Genomic DNA, 5,879 nt, shown 5'->3' on the forward strand with positions numbered 1-5,879 from the left:
AAGACACTTCACCCGCCTTGCCTACTGGTGGTGGTCAGAGGGCTCGGTGGCGCCGGTGTGATGGCAGCCTCACTTCTGTCAGCCCGCCCCAGGGCAGCTGTGGCTACAATGTAGCTTACCACCATCAGTGTGTGAATGTGTGGATGAATGGGTGAATGATTATAGTGTAAAGCGCTTTGGGGTCCTTGGACTAGATAAAGCGCTATATAAGTGCAAGCCATTTTACCATTTTTTTTACCATTTTTTTTTTTTATCAAATAGTCTTGTTTACAACAAGCAACAGCAACATGACATCTCTCAACAAAACACTCACAGCATCTCTTCCCTTCTCTGAAAAATAACAGAACCACCATAAAGACAGTGCTGAACATTTTGTTAAACACGTTCTTTAAAAAGCATGTTGCAATAGAATTGAGTGGTGTTTGAAGAATCTCTTAACAGTTACTTTAATTTTAGTGAAACATTGTAATTTAAAAAAAAAGTGCAATATAGGTCAGTATCTACAATGTACAATAATTTTTTTTTAAAAGTTGTGAAAATACTGAAAGGGTTTTGTTTGTACTATGTTTTCTTTCAAATGTCAAATCCACCTCATTTCTTATCTTACTCTTTGACTTGACTAATCTTCAGAACCTGGTGTACATTCATTCAGCCAAGACTTACTACCAGTCAAGCTTGTTGTGTCAGGGTTCTGGGAGTTCCTGTTGTGTTTTGCCTGCTGCTTCTATGCTCTTCTCAATAGGTGGCGTCTGTTTTCTTGGTGGCTCCACTGGCAGGCGTTCAGCATTAGGAGCTCATTATGGGGGAGCATAAAGAGTGTCTGCTGCCAGCACTTCCCGTCATAGTGTTAACCCGTTTGGTACGTGTGTTACCCCCTGGCTCTAGCGCTTGTTTTCTTGAAGAAACCTTTTCATGTTGTCTTGCCTCGTTCCAGGAAGAAATCTTCAAGCCTAGAGAAACTCCTTGCTTCCCAAAACCAAGCCACAGAGACTCCAAGATAAATCTAATACTTTCTCGTTGCCTGAGGTGCCACGCTGACAGCAACTCCTACCGCTCCCCAAGACCGACCCCAGCTCACCCTCCGGGCTCACCAGATTTTACCCTGGCCACCAAGACGCCACCAACAGAACAATGTAGTCCGTACCTTCAGAGCGGTAAGGAGTTCCCTCCTAATTCATTCATTCAAGCATCATTTACCTCCTGTAATCTCTTACCTTCTGTCCAGTGGATGACCCGTTTCTGTGTTCCCGGTTCCAGTCCACGAGACCTTGTTCCGTTTTTGCAATAAATATCTTAAACTTGTTAATGTCTCCTGAGTGTGTTCTACATGTGGGCTAAGTCACTAGCCAAGGCCATGACATGTTGTGCATGTTATTTCAGCCATTCTAACTTGACTTTGAGTTATAAATGGGAATCCAGCAACAACTAGCCAATTTCTTTTTCCCATCTGTTCAGTTTTGTGGATCCTCAAGCCAGTTAGGACACCATTCATTCCTCTCTCTGTGTTGTGGCTGTTGTTTCTTGGAAAATGGGGAAAATTAGTCAGACTCTCAGCAATTTCAACTAGATCAGGCTATTGGTCCATCTAATTGCTTGTTTGTCTGACTGTTGTGGTGGCAAGCTTTTTATAAGATAACACCTGACTGTGTATTGTCTGAATTACAAGTCTTGACTATGTTCTGTCTGAATTCCACGGCTTATGAGATTTTCACTAAATGACCCTGTTGCTCTTCAGTAAAGTGTCACAAGTCTATGACGTTGAAGAGAAGTCAGCTTGGTGGTAGACAGACTACAGGAGACAGAAATCAGGTAAGTGATTTTATTTACAGTGATAATGTGCAAGGACCGGATTTGTTTGGATCTGAAAACTGAAGAAGACAGAAGGTAAGTACACGATGGAGGACTGAACGAGCGAGAGTTAAGTAAACGGTTAAGAGGCTTACAAAATGCCAGGCGGAGTTCTGCACATGCTGTAGGATCTGTGGTGGCTTCGAAGCTTAGGATCTTCAGACGAGAGTGTCCAAGAAAAACTAGGCGGTCCGTAATCCACAAGGCGAGGCAGTTGTAAACGAGACAGGAGGACGTCAGCGAGCAACTCATGTACTTGGCTCCGAAACAGGTGGGAAATGGACCAGACTGGATCTCCAGGTAAAAACAGGAACACTGAGGAAAGTGTGAAGACAAAAAACACAGGTAAGTAATTCTTCTTGCGACAGGAAAAACTAAGATCGGCTCAGAGACTTTACCACTTGGTAAGCAATGCTTCAGTGCTGATCTGGTTCCCACCACAGCCTTAAGTACACCTGCTCATCTGATGCCTCATCTCCTTCAGGTGTGAAGGAAGACAACTCCGCCAGCAGGAGGAGTCGGACACACCCACCAGGAAGTAAACTCACAGATCACCACATGAAGTTGTCCCCTTTGTGGTCCTTGTAGAAGTTCCATCAGCTTTAGAGACTGCTGTTGCTAATGCACCATGTGTGCCACCTGTATTTGATGTGGTCTCAGACTGAAGAACACAGTTTATCTTGCTGGCATGGAAACGCTTTCTTTTTCTAGGCACTGGGGTCCCTTGTCTATCTTACATCTGGGTCTTATTTTCAGACCAATGTGCAGGCAGAATGAGCCAATCAAAACCTGACAGTAAGCACTTGGCCTGAATGGGTTGAGTATGTTCTTAACACATTTTTTTTTCTTCTACCACAAACTACTCATCTTTTGAATGTGCTTGGGGTCCCAAACCCTGTTGTTCCTTGTTCAGAAGGAGGAAATTGCTGAGCCATCATACTAACACAACTTTGGTTGCTCTATTTCTAAGACTGTTCTTCTAAGGACATCAATACAATTGTAATTGCTGACAGATGTGGGAATTTTGCTTCCAATTATAAACCAGTTCAGACAGCTTACATTTTTGTACTTCCCTTTAAGACAAAATCCAAGAAACTTACACATTATTTCATTAGTGCATTTGTGGTCTTCAGAGTCATAAATCCTGCTGTTGTAGAGTTTAAATTGCCCCCTAGTGTAAAGTGCAATGTACATTTTAGATCTTCCAACTGAAACTTGTTGCTTTCAGTTCATTGGTCTCTCACTCAGACCCAAAACAACTCCTCCAGACGAATGACGATCACCTTACTTATACTGGCCACAGGATGCTGTATGTTTGTCCTCTGGGATGTGGTACTTGGTTGACTGGAATGGGTATTGTTCTGAAGAACATTTTTAGGTCCTTAATCTTTTATTTTCGACTCATCCCTGGTCTCCAAGTTATAGTGTCAGCTAAAGAAGCTTGATGGGTCTAATAACCTGCTTCAGAGCTAGTTATGAGTTCAGCCTCCATGATCATGGTTCAATGAGACATTTCTTTGTGATATAGAAGACTCAGACTTTTGGTTCAACATAGCCTTAACTTGCTTTTATAGCCCCAGATCTGTAATCCAACTCATCAGTTTTCATGAACTTCGCCACATGTTGCCAATCCACACATTTGTGTAGTTAGCAAACAGCTTGAAGACAGAGAGAAGACATTCCCAGGACTTTCAGCACAAAGATAAACAGTGAAAGAAAACTAATGAAAGATGAGGTGAGAAAGCTTGTGTGCAAGAATCTGCAGCATGAGCCTAGTTCAAAACAGAAATTAACACATTACTTCTTGATTGCATTACATCAAATAGTGAGAATTCTCATGCAGTGGACCAAGACGTCAGCACCTCTTATAAAATGTCAGTCAAAAACTATATGTGACACATTTCTACAGAAATATTAACAAGCAACCAGCTCAGAAAGTAGATTTCCATCCACTGGCTCCAGAAAACATGCAGCTCTCTAAACAAGTCTCTTTTGTGAAAAGAGAGGATGCCTCAGAAGTGCCATGGGTGGCTTTTTGCCAGCCTTATAGCATGTTATTCAAACATTGCCAAACATGCTCTTACAAAGCACAAATCTAGGCTAAGATAAGCACTTTGCTCTTTGCAGCTTTAGCTCTTTCCCTCCAAGCTGGGATCTACAGAAATATAATACTCAACTTGTTAGACATTCCCTGACTGTGGAAACATGAACACTTTGAAAACGGCAGTAAGATTTTGAGTTTTCTTTTCACTTCAGAAAGCTCCAGATGATGTACAGTAGGAGCAGTTTGGGAAGACTGCAAGTAGTGTTTGTCCACACAAACAGACACATCCTATCATCCACTGAAGTGTCACAGTGTTAAGTGTGTTCTGCAGGACTGTAACAGTTTGCAGGAGCTCAGGTTGAAAGTCCGCTGAGTCAGGTCTGACAGCCAGTACAGCTCTAAACCCCCAGTCCAATCATTTCCATGTTTTAGACTCAACTGTGGAAGTAAATAGTCCAAACAGGCAACAGTGTTTAGCCGGGTTGAAGAGAAGTCAGTGAGGGCAGTCAAGGTAAATAAGATTCCCTGTAGCTTCCAGTGAGCCTCAGACTGTTCAGATGCTTTTTCTGAGTCTCCAAGGAGGAAGAGGAAAAGGAGGGAACTGCAAACACACAACTTGAAGGAGAAAATTTGATCCTGAACTCTCAGTCTGTACCACCTAAAGAACATGAAGGAAAGAGGCTTAAATCAATGTCTCTGCACACAACAACTGTATCATCTGCATCAAATTTCTTACAAGAGGCCTCTAATCCTACACTTGGAAATGCTCCTGTCTTTCTATTTGTGCTAACTTGCAGTTCTGAAGTCCAAGCATGTAAAAGAAAAAAACAAATTCCAACAAACACCAGGGCAGAAGTGTGCTCACAGCAACAAAAGTGCAAATGTTTTTCTCATTTAGATTAGAAAAATCTTCAAATACACACCAGGACCTGGCAACAGCCATGCTTTGGAATAGCTTCAGTTGCAAATTACCAATAATTACCATTCACATTTTGTAATTTTCATCAATTTACTTCACAATGCTTTGCTTATGAAAGAGGTTCTTTAACACAAATAGCTGGCTGAAGCTGTCTAAATGGATTTATGATTTCAGCAAACAATCCCCAGCGTTTTGGAAACTTTGGAAGCAGAGGAAGGCATGTTGAATTAATACATGACACAAAACGAGGCACATTCGTAGAAAAGTGTGAGATACTAAGAGTGGATGTCACATCAAACTAAGAGGTTGATGTATCTCTCTAAAATAAAATGGTCTATTTGTTGGAGTGTATTTCCTCTGAGAAATTACTCTGTTATTTCTGCTTTTTAAACACATTTTATAGAAAATTCAGGCAATAGAATCACAGCACAGAAAGAAGCTTAACCAGAATATAAATTTAAACTGATTTGTTTGCTGTGTTTAATGTGGAAACAAATAGAGTGAAGCAATATTTAAACAAAGGTCAGCTATTTCTTGTGTTTTTGTGTGAAATACATTCTTTTCCATGTTTAATGTCTCCTGTGAGTCTTAAAGAAGTGGACCATTAACCATTAGCTGTGCTGGGGTGAAATGATGTTTTCTAAAGCAGTTCTAGAGTAGGAGAGGCCTTTACTTACACAGGCAAACATGTTTTCAGAGTGTTTCAACAGCAAAGATAACATCTGTAAACTTCAGTTGTATTAAAACAGACAACAGTCTAGACATTTACACAAAGCTGTAAATCAGAGACAACCTTATAAAAGGGTCAGATGAACCTGCTCCAATTCATTCAGAACAACCTTTTATTCACACTTCCTCATACTGAATTCCTTTATATCATGAGGTGCAGCATTATATTACATATTCAGAGATGGAGATCAAAATGCTCCTAAATATGAGGTCAGACAGGTGGGTGTCAGCATCCCTGTCCAGGCCAGCTGAACCTGAGACCAAACTGAACAATGAGGCCACCTGAGCTGTTTCTGTGTGTGAGATTAGGAAAAAAACAAAAACAAAACACAGTTATGT

Source organism: Kryptolebias marmoratus, linkage group LG21 (assembly GCF_001649575.2).
Source record: "Kryptolebias marmoratus isolate JLee-2015 linkage group LG21, ASM164957v2, whole genome shotgun sequence".
NCBI classification, from domain to species: Eukaryota; Metazoa; Chordata; class Actinopteri; order Cyprinodontiformes; family Rivulidae; genus Kryptolebias; species Kryptolebias marmoratus.